General features: G+C 45.3%; 1 protein-coding gene and 1 long non-coding RNA gene across 3 annotated transcripts in view; one reads left to right on the top strand and one right to left on the bottom strand.

Moving 5' to 3' along the window:
* LOC135898034 (uncharacterized) overlaps positions 1 to 10,183 on the bottom strand; it is a 64,785-nt gene that overhangs the window by 12,007 nt on the left and 42,595 nt on the right. The window lies entirely within an intron of this gene.
* The window catches only part of LOC135898033 (cysteine-rich secretory protein 2-like), a 31,048-nt gene continuing 29,061 nt past the window's right edge, over positions 8,197 to 10,183 (top strand). The window contains exon 1 of one of the 2 annotated variants that reach the window (XM_065426762.2): positions 8,197 to 8,684. The gene's annotated coding sequence lies outside the window, so the exon portion shown is untranslated. The remainder of the gene's footprint in view (positions 8,685 to 10,183) is intronic. The other variant, XM_065426763.2, reaches the window with a different exon arrangement.

The raw sequence follows: 10,183 nt of genomic DNA, 5'->3' as shown, positions 1-10,183 counted from the left end.
TTGGAAGATTGGTGGCTCAAAAGCAGAGAGGTAACATAAGGTTAAAAGTGTAGGAAGAAATATTTAAAGAAAATGGCGAATTTTAATAACTTACAACACACTTAAACAAAAACAAAAAGCTGAGCATGGTGGCAACTGCCATCACCCCGTTCCAATGGGGACGCTCCTACCTTCCATTTTTCCATCCAACGTACACGATTCTTTCAACAAAGCCGACCACCGTGCGCTCTTTCGAAGAATCGTAGTGTAGTTGTAGTAAGCGTTCCTCTAGAAAAAGATGAAACTTCTTTATCCAGTTTCTCAGCAGTATCCCCAGGTCTTTAGCAGTATCTTCAAAGTAGGTTCTTTGTCAGCATTGCCATTTGTTGGGTGTGTTGGTAAGCTGACTAAATATGCTTTCCAAGTAGGTTCTGTGCTCTGACGAGCGTATAATCTGCTTTCTTGGAGGCTTTGTGCCACGAGGGGGAACACGCAGGCTTGCAACTGTTTTGCCGAGCTGTTAACTGCTACAAGCAATGCGAAAATAATTAAAGAAATGTCTACCGCTAAAAAGACAAAACACAGACAAGAAGAAAAATGATGACACCGCTCGTGTAGTCGGTTTAGTAAAAGGCGGTAGACACGCCTTTTACTAAACACCAACTAGGTCAATAACAAGTTATTCCGAGACTATGCTTTTAGTAATTCTACTGTTTCCTCTTCTCTGCTAAGGCCTATGGCGTCCAGAATGATTGCTAAATGTTGCTTAAGATTTCGCGCATTGGAGAAATTTGCCAGCCACATGTACAATAGATACGTCGTTGCTTCGCCACACTAGCGAATGCGTAGCCCAGAAGAAACTCGAAACCGTCAGACCACCTGCTGTGCACATCGATGACATAACGTGCGCTCGATGAAGTTACACCCAACTACGCAAGAATCATACAAATAAATAACGAGAAATGAAGAAAGAATGGGAAAGGAAAAACAGAGGACGTGCGATGCGGCATCGCCACCTCGGTCACAGCAACAAGCATCATCTGGAAGCGTTTTTTTCAGGGCCAAGAGCTTCAGGTCTCGCTTTTGTGCCAGACAGCATGACGTCGCCATAAAAAAAAATACAAAGTGTCCGCACCCGAGCAGTGACACACGTGGCAGAGGATCATCTGCAGACTGTTTGCGGGAATGAGTCCCCGAAAGGGTGCTTTCGTCACTTGGCTCCGCGGCAGATGCAACCGGCGATGGACCGACGGCGGACCGAGTTCTCGGGTGCGCGGAACATCTGTACAGTGAAGCCGTGCGGCGTAGACAGATTGCGCCTCTTCCGCCTGGAGCGCACTTCCCCGCTCGAGAACTCTGCTGCCGATATAGAACTGCGCCCCTGAGTCACAGCCAGCGTATACGTCGACGCGCACCCTAAAGCCGAAATCGACCTGCGCGCTACCTAGACGAACACCTACATGCTCCGTGGTATCACACAGCATACACTCTTAAAGAAACGTTGTGTCAGTTACAAATTAAAATGCATTAACGGCTTGTCACAAAGTTTACTAAGGTCCCAGTAACCATAGGTAGTAACGGCACAGGTTGTGCCGCACCTGCTACCCAAACTGGCTCACACGACTACCACAGGTAGTAAGTTTACAAACCATACACAGCGATATAGTTGCATTTGCTACCCAATCAAGTTAGTGGGGCCTGTCTTGTTCATAAGCAGCATTCCAATTGCAAAGAAATAATGAGGTCGTTTCTGTTCTGGAAGTGTATAATAAACACGTTCGCGAGATTTAAAATAAAGGAGGACCGTATTGCCTCACAGTTTAGTTTTATTTAATAAGAATCAAATGATGGCCACTAAGGGTTATGCGTGGCAGGATCATTAAGTTGCGTGTATAATCTTCGGTATTGTACAGAAGCGAACAAACGACAAAGGAGAACAACGAAGAGCACAATACAATGATCGGGACACCACGCGACATGATTCTGAGAATGACTTGATGAGTGTATACGGTGTGATCATTTCTAATTTTAACGGAATTTGTAGATATCGCCTGTTGCAGATAGCGCATTTCTAGTCCTTGAGCTGGATTTTTCAGAGAGGCGCACATTACTTGCACGAGGAATCGAAATACAGATTAAACCAATTAAGAATTAACCGTAGTACTGATGCAGTACTACGGTTAATTCTTAATTGGTTTAATCTGTATTTCGATTCCTCGTGCAAGTAATGTGCGCCTCTCTCTTTGAAGACAGCGGCATCGCTGGACGCTATTAGTGCTTTCATTGTTCTGTTCATTTCAATGTGACTCTATATATCCATCTGTTTGGGAATTATGTTATGTTGACTGCTTTGTTGTGACTGTATGTGCTAATGTATTTATTATTAGGCAAGTGTTATTAGGCAATAGTATCGTTTGTACTTTTGAGACTTTCGACTACATAAGTGTGGAGACATTTGCCATGTATATTGTATGTACCCGCTGACCCGCTGACTAGAAAATGTGTTATTAGGCGACAGACTTTCGACTACATAGGTGTGGAGACATTTGCCATAGTCTTCCTGTGGAAACGTTGCTTTATAAGTCCTGGTGCTTGTGTGAAATGATTATTTGATCTGTAACCGTGAACCCTGAACCCAAGAGATAAGGAGTAGCCGGCGCCTTAAATTGCGCGCCAACATCTCCTTATATCATATCAATAAAAAAAAAGAATTAACCAATTAACTTCTTGGTTAATTACGTAACGGCACATAATGTAATTTACGAATTTTAGCTAGGTGAGTTTGCAAGGCACATCCACTTGAAATGAATGTCCAGAATGACACCAGTATGTAGAGATGAGCCATCAAACACGCCGTAAGAATTCGCTGTTGTTTCACTTACTTTTTTAACAAAACGCTCTTCTTCAAAACAAACATTTTCTCGCTAGCACAAATTGACACGAATTTAAGTTCACACGGCAATAAAACAAACTGCAAACATTTTAATGTCTAAAGGGACGCTAAAGAAAAACTATACCGGCAGTACGAGCCTTGGGTCGATGTAATTGCAAGCGATAACTTGAGCACTACGAGAGATGTGCTGCAGATGTTATCGACGAAGGCGTCCCTTAGCCACCATAGTGGACCTTGCACAGAAAGCGGAGCCTTCACTTAGCATTAAAACGTGTTGAATAAGAAGAGACGACGTGCTCGACCTTGCTGCGTATGATGATGGTTTATTGGCATCTCCTCTGAACCGGGGCGCTGACAAATAGTCACCTAGCCTGCTTGAGTTACTCAGGTACGCAATACATGCTTTTCATCCTAGCATTTTTGTATACTTATCTTTAATCGATTTTCTCTTCCTCAAAACTTATCAATCTACCTTGTACCGCCACCTATGCCCGTAATGGATCCCGTCGTATCAATCTCTTCTCTGCTTTCTTTTTTCCACTAATACTCTGAACGACTTTTGCTTATCTTGACTGCTGGCCCATTGATGCTTCAGTCCACTCTAAATTCAAGCGCTTCTGGAACGTGTACGTTACCGACGGGTCTCAATGAATGAATCCCTTCGCATTCCATAAGTATGTACTGAGTGGTCTCCGGATTTTCGCTGCAGCATACACATGCCTCATCTAGTGGGGAATACTATATTCGGTATGTTTTTGTGCTTAGGCAACTAACTCGAGCCTCAACTAGCAAGGAACTGCCCTATGCGTTAACGTACAGAATTTCCCTTCTAATTTCTTTCTAATCATTCTTGTAAATCTCCGTTGACCGTTTTGTTTCCATTCATTGCATCGAATTTACCGTCTATGTTTCTCTCACTTTCTTTCTGATGACTTCTGTTTGTCTACTTACACTTTCAATTACCCTGTATTTGTTTGCCAACTTTCTTGACCTCTTCCTCCATTCTTTGCCACGCTTTTCAGGTACAGATAGTTGTGCACTTTAGCCGCCCATTTATTTTAATCCGTGTTCCTGAGTCTTTCTTCAAATATAATCTTGCTCTGCGTTTCTCCGACTTCAAAAGAGGCCCGACCCATGTCACCCTGCGTTGCGTCATTTGTGGTTTTGCCGTGGGCTTTCACAGCCAATCGGTCTACCGATCTTTCGTTAACTTCCAGTCCTGACAAGACATCAGATTTTATGCACAGAATGGCACTTGCGAATGCTGGCACTGGCACCATTGCTCCTTTCCAGGTTCTACGCACCACCTCGTATTTATTGTGGCCCTAAAGGGTTATATATATGCATCTTTCATTATTGATGCGTTCTGCTTTCCCTTTATATTCGGATTCTCTTGCTGAATGCTTGAGTAAGACTTTCCTTAGTTAATGTATATACGCCGAGGTATTCAATCGCTTTTCTATGGGTATGAATTGCTGTCGTATTGATACCCCGTAATTACATGTATCTCCATTAAAGATCGTAATTTCCGATTTCTCAGTGCTAAACTTAAGGCTTGTAGATTCGTTGCTGCGTTTCCACACATATTCGCAAGTCCCTGTAAATGTCTTTCATTGTCTGCTAGTAGCACTATGTCGTGCGCACACATCAGTGCGGGCACCTTCTATTGCACCATTTGTCCACAACGCATGTATGTTAAAACAAACCCCAATTTACTGTTTTTCAGTCGTCTTTCTATGTGCTTAACACAAAGCGTGAACCACAACGGAGACAGATGGCATCCTTGTTTCAGTAATTGTTGAATTGCCACCACTGCATTACATTTTCGGCCTTTCCATACTATTCGTACGCGGTTGTCTCTATATATCTCTCTGCAGCTCCACGAAATCGTCATCTACACCTTCTTGCTTGAGAATATCCTATAACAATACCATGTCTACGTTGCCGTAAACTCCCTTAATATCTAAAAAAGCTAACCATAAAGGTCTATTCTGAGCTACTTAAATCGCTATGCACTGAGTTAGTACAAACATATCCTCTAAGCATCTGCTTGGTGTGAACCAATTCTGTAGTTCCACCAGCACAACATTTTGCCCCAACTACTCCGACAGTTCTAATTTTATGGCTTGCATTACCATTATATATATCACCGACGTCACCGTAACTCGTCTTAGCCTTATCACCTCAACCTTTGTAGATGAGGTTCATCTTGCTTTCACGTCATCCAACCGGAATTTTCTTCGTTTTAATAACTCGCTCTATGGCATTAGTAAGCAGTGCCTTGCTCTTTGGACCGAGGATTTTGATTAGCTGTATTGGGATTTCATCGGGTCCTGCGGTGGTGTTATTAAGGGCATTTTCTTCTGCTTTTTTCCCGTAAAAGTTTTGTAAGCTAAATTTTTATCTCTCAGGCTTCTCTGCTGCTGGAACTGTTAGGGTGTGAGCTACGCTTTCTCTTGTGCCGCAGTTATCCTTAATAACATCTCTGATGTACTGCAGCGCATCTTCTCACCGTCTTCATCCCTTGTATAGCCATTGGTGAATATTCAGTTGGATCTCCGAGTGCTCTTACATAGCTACAGAACATGACTGCGTATTTCCGCATTTGCAACGTTACCTGTCCATGACATTTATTCTCCATATTAACTACTATAAGGTTGAGTTCATCGTACAGATCCAGCACTAGAGGACCGTTGTAATCAGTATATCCGTCTAAATACTCCATTTGCGTATTCATATCTCCCCACTAATATCACCTGGCCCGATTTCTTGAATGCATTAATATTGCTTCTAGCGCAGTCAATCAATGTTTTATTTTTATCTATGCTATCACTACCTGTCCATAGGCAAGCTACTCCAAGCCATGTCTTTTTGACTTCTCATGTGCCGTTAATCCATAAATGCCCCTTACATGCCCATTTTAGCCTGCGCCACTTCACGCTTACGCCTCTGCGCTTCGTTGGCCTAGTCATTTTGTTGAACCCCATCGAATCCCGGCCACGGCGGCCGCATTTCGATGGGGGCGAAATGCGAAAACACCCGTGTACTTAGATTTAGGTGCATGTTAAAGAACCGCAGGTGGTCCATATTATTCCAGAGTCCTCTATATACTACGGCGTGCCTCATAATCAGATCGTGGTTTTGGCACGTAAACCCCCAAAATATAGATCCGTTGCACCTCTCCCATACAAGAGTGTCAATAACAGGCGGCTTCCCCAAATCCCGTAGATGCATTTCGGTCAAGGCGTAGACGCTAATAGCTTTTTCATTCAGCTGCGTTTTGTATTTCCAGCCGTTTTTCCTGCTTGCGACCACGTTGCATGTTTATGTAACAAATTTTACCGTCCCTATTCTTATCCTTTGTGGGTCTTTTCTTAACTCTTTGTGGCCGAATTGGTGTGTTACTGCATTGGTGTGTCACTGGCTGGTGTGTCACTACATTCAATACTTAATCTTCCTTCCTGATTGCCTGGGGCCCACCTAAAAAAGCTACTGCCCGTGCCGCCAATAGACGTCCAATTGGTGTTGCGACATTATCGCGAAAATGTATCCCGTATTGAGCCTGACGATCCCTCAGAATAAAGGATGCTTCACCGGTAGACATGCGGCTATCACGAGTGCTCATCACTCCTCATCGTCACTCAAGGCAGCTCAATCAGCGTTACCTGAGTCTTACGGACAGGTAGTCATGTTTCAGATCTTCGGCTTTTCGAGCGCCCGTAAATGACAGCTAGCTTCAAGACAAACAACGTCGCCCGCTCCTGACCGTCACGAAGAGGCCACTGATTGATGATAGGGTCATGGCCGAGAGATTCCGGGGGAAGGCGTGGACGGCTGGTTCACAGTATGCCACGTGGTCGCCTCGTATTGTGCGACGTTGGAGACAGGAGAGCCACCAAAAGGGTGGGACGTTGGGGGCGGGATGTGCTGAACGGTTCGGCGTTTGTGATTGGCCAATGAATTCCCTCGACAAGTGAAAAAGGGAAATAAAAGACATAAAAAGCGGATCTGGACGGCTCGGAGGGAGGCTAGGACATGGAAAGACTCTAGCATGTAGTGTGCTCCGAGAGCAGGAGCCGTGTTTGTAAAGCTGAATCATGTACCTTTATATATATATATACGTTTTTCTGTTCTGTTAAACGTCGCTCGGGACCTTTCTTTCTCCTGGCACTATTCATGGAACCCGCGCGACCGCACGGACTCCCGACTTCGCAACACCCGTCACGCACAAAGCGCCTCTGCGGCCTGCTCGGTGCACTTCTCGGTTGATGTCAATGACCGTAAAATTCACTGCCTTAGTTAGCGTCCAAATTTTCCTGTTTACTGCAACCACTGCCCTTTCAATTGCATATCCCTGCCTTTCGACCTCTGGCACCGTGCACGCTGCGAGTTAATTGTACTTTCTTTGAAACATTTTGCAGGTCGGTAACCCCTTTGGCTATTTGCTTATATAGCAACGTGTCACAATCACATAAACGGACAGAAACATACAATTTAATTTAAGTAGCGGAAGAGCTAAGGAAAGAAAACATATTTGAGCTGCATGAGTAAATTACTGTTCTACAATGCCAATAAAAGCAACTCTACCTCTTGCTCGCACGCCAGCGTGCGAGCAAGCTCGAAGCTAAAAAAGCCGCAAGAACGAAAGGCGGCTGGCAACACCACCCCTACAATTTTCGCATCATCTCGGTGTGACATCTCGGATTCTGACGGCGTGTGATCGGGATCAGCTAGCTTCTTTATCGGTAAAGATGGGATGAATTGTATTCCAAAATAACCAAAGACTAGCAAGTTTCAAGAACCGTTACTGAGTCGATCACAACGGCCTAAATACGAAAAAAAAATGGAATGAGTGACGTCATACTGACGTACCGGCGCTGGGGTTTCAAGCGAAGTTCATAAAACTGAAACTTTAACCTTCATTTCTGGTAATCAACCTATATTACCGCAAAATTAATGAAAAAAAAATGACTCGCCATTCCGCTATGCGAACGCGGATGGCCAGTGAAGCTGTGGAAAACCACCGCTACAATTGCTGAGGAGAGGTATTCAATGCTTTATTGCTCAATTCTTCTTCCGGCGCACTACTCAGCCGCGGGAAAATGAGGACGTGCGGACTAGCCCTGTGCTAGAATTGCACAGCAATACGACCAGCGGCAGTGCACGCCGCCGCTGGTCACATCGCCTTTCATTGGGCGTCCCCATGCAGGCTTTGCTCGGCTCTCTGCCGGTTCGATCATACCTTGTGCAAAACATGCGCACGACACTTCGTCGTATTACAAGCCCTTTGTGGGCGATTCGAGAATGTGCACCACGTGCCCACTGCGTAGTCTTGCTGCGTTCGCATCCTTAGTTGAATGTTTGTAAGCGTAAAACTCGAAAGTGTGCCGACGGCGGAGTGCAAGCGTGTCTATACGTGTACGATCCACCGCCTTTGCCCGAGCCACTGCAAGAGCGCGCTTTGTTTCCCCCCCGGACGGCAGCTCCCGAGTCAGTACTCAATGTTTACCTTCCAGGCTGTCTTGCAAACGCGGCCTTCTTTGAAAGTGCCCGTCGGCGCGCCGCACGCGACCCTCGTCTGGCGACGAGGTGGCTGGCTCCGGCCTGAGAAGACGACGCGCGAAACCCGCGTCCTCTCCTCCACCTCCTCGCTATTTGCCTTTCTCTGGCGGCTAACCGCTCGCCCAGCGCGGGCGTTATTTGCCTCGCCGAGCGCCCGAAGAGCACTCCTTGAGCGCATTAGGGCCTTGGCCCCGGGGCATCAGCGGACCGGCGCCCAGCGCATCCGTACGGCGGTATTCCTTTCAAACACGTAAGTGCCGCATGCTCAGAGTTCGCGAAACGCTTTTCGTCGGGCTTTCGGGCGGCTTGAAATGCGCGCACTGTGTGTACCAGCGTGGTTTACCGTGGCTTGTTTCCGTAAGCGGCACCCATTGTATCCCGACCACGCGTCATTGAGCTTACACGCATGTCGTCGACGCTCTCGGCAAAGTCAGCGCTGCCGGTAGCGTTGAAATAACGAAGCACGCTGGAATCACTGCGATGTTGAGCCCTGTCCTAACCACAGGCGCACCCTGTGGTTCCTTCTCACCCTCTTTTCTCGCATGCGTATTATTGCTGGCTTGCATGAAACGAGAATGCTTATATAAGCAGATAGTCAACAATGCGACGGATACGGGAGATAACTTTCCTAACATTCTGGAGAACTGTGTAGCAATCCGGGAAAGGGGGTGGCAGTGACGACAGGCAGAGTTGAAGGAAAGTAACTGGCTCCCACACACGCACAAAAATTGTAAAGTAATATCAGACTTCAACCCTCGGTAAGGGCACTCTTTATGTTAATCAGCTTCTCTAACTATATTATCCAGAATTGAGCAAACACAAGACCCCGACGACAATACAAGAATTACCCCCGGGGGCGCGATCGACGAATTCAGCGTTACGTTGCTATGTCAGCACTTATTAGAACAGCACGATCAATGTCGTTGATTGGCATTTTATTTAGCGAAAATTATAGTACCACCGCACACAAAAAAGTAAACAATCAATAGAGCCACTTTTAAATATACAACTTTTGGCACAAATGATATCCAACACTCTCCTCTTGAATAAGGAAGTAAATATTTAGTTATACTATCTTTACACTGGCACCACCAGGGCCTTCACACACTGTCAATCACAAGAATTGTCCCGGTGTCATACATCGAATTAAGGGAACAGTAGGAATTTTCCGTTCATATTGTTGTACTCACAGTGGTCAGTAATTGGGAACGTCTCCATTTGAGATCGTATCATCCGCTGTTTGACTCAGCCAGTGGAAGCTTCATTGTGCATATATACCATAATACCTAGCTCTTATAATCTTTAATTACTATTATTCTTTCTCATTCGCAAATGTATTCTGTAGAGCAGAACCTTCAACACGATCTGTACAAGATCAGCAACAACTACAATAGGCGTATGAACAGAATGTGCGTTTTCGCCCGCAACAAATATGCTGTCAAGGAAAAATTACTAACCATCGCATACTGCGGCTATGCGGAAAATGGCGAATGGAGGGGTTTGTCTGTCTCCTACTAGAGCAGGAGACTGAAAAAAAAAAGAACTTAGAACTTTCAATCAAAATATATGGTTACATCGCCACTGGTGCAAGGAGGCCGGACCAGTTAACACTCGTGCATTCACACTGTACCTTGCACCTGGTGCTTAGAGCTTTACGTTTAAAATAGTGTAATAAGTCTCTTCGTGATAGAGTTGTCATTGATAAAATGGAATGATTTCCGATGACAGTTATTGCCAACCGCATCGCTC

The sequence above is a fragment of the Dermacentor albipictus genome, chromosome 1 (assembly GCF_038994185.2).
Source record: "Dermacentor albipictus isolate Rhodes 1998 colony chromosome 1, USDA_Dalb.pri_finalv2, whole genome shotgun sequence".
NCBI classification, from domain to species: domain Eukaryota; kingdom Metazoa; phylum Arthropoda; class Arachnida; order Ixodida; family Ixodidae; genus Dermacentor; species Dermacentor albipictus.
The sequence above is the reverse complement of the archived record's forward strand: the minus strand, read 5'-3'. Positions and strand labels throughout refer to the sequence as shown.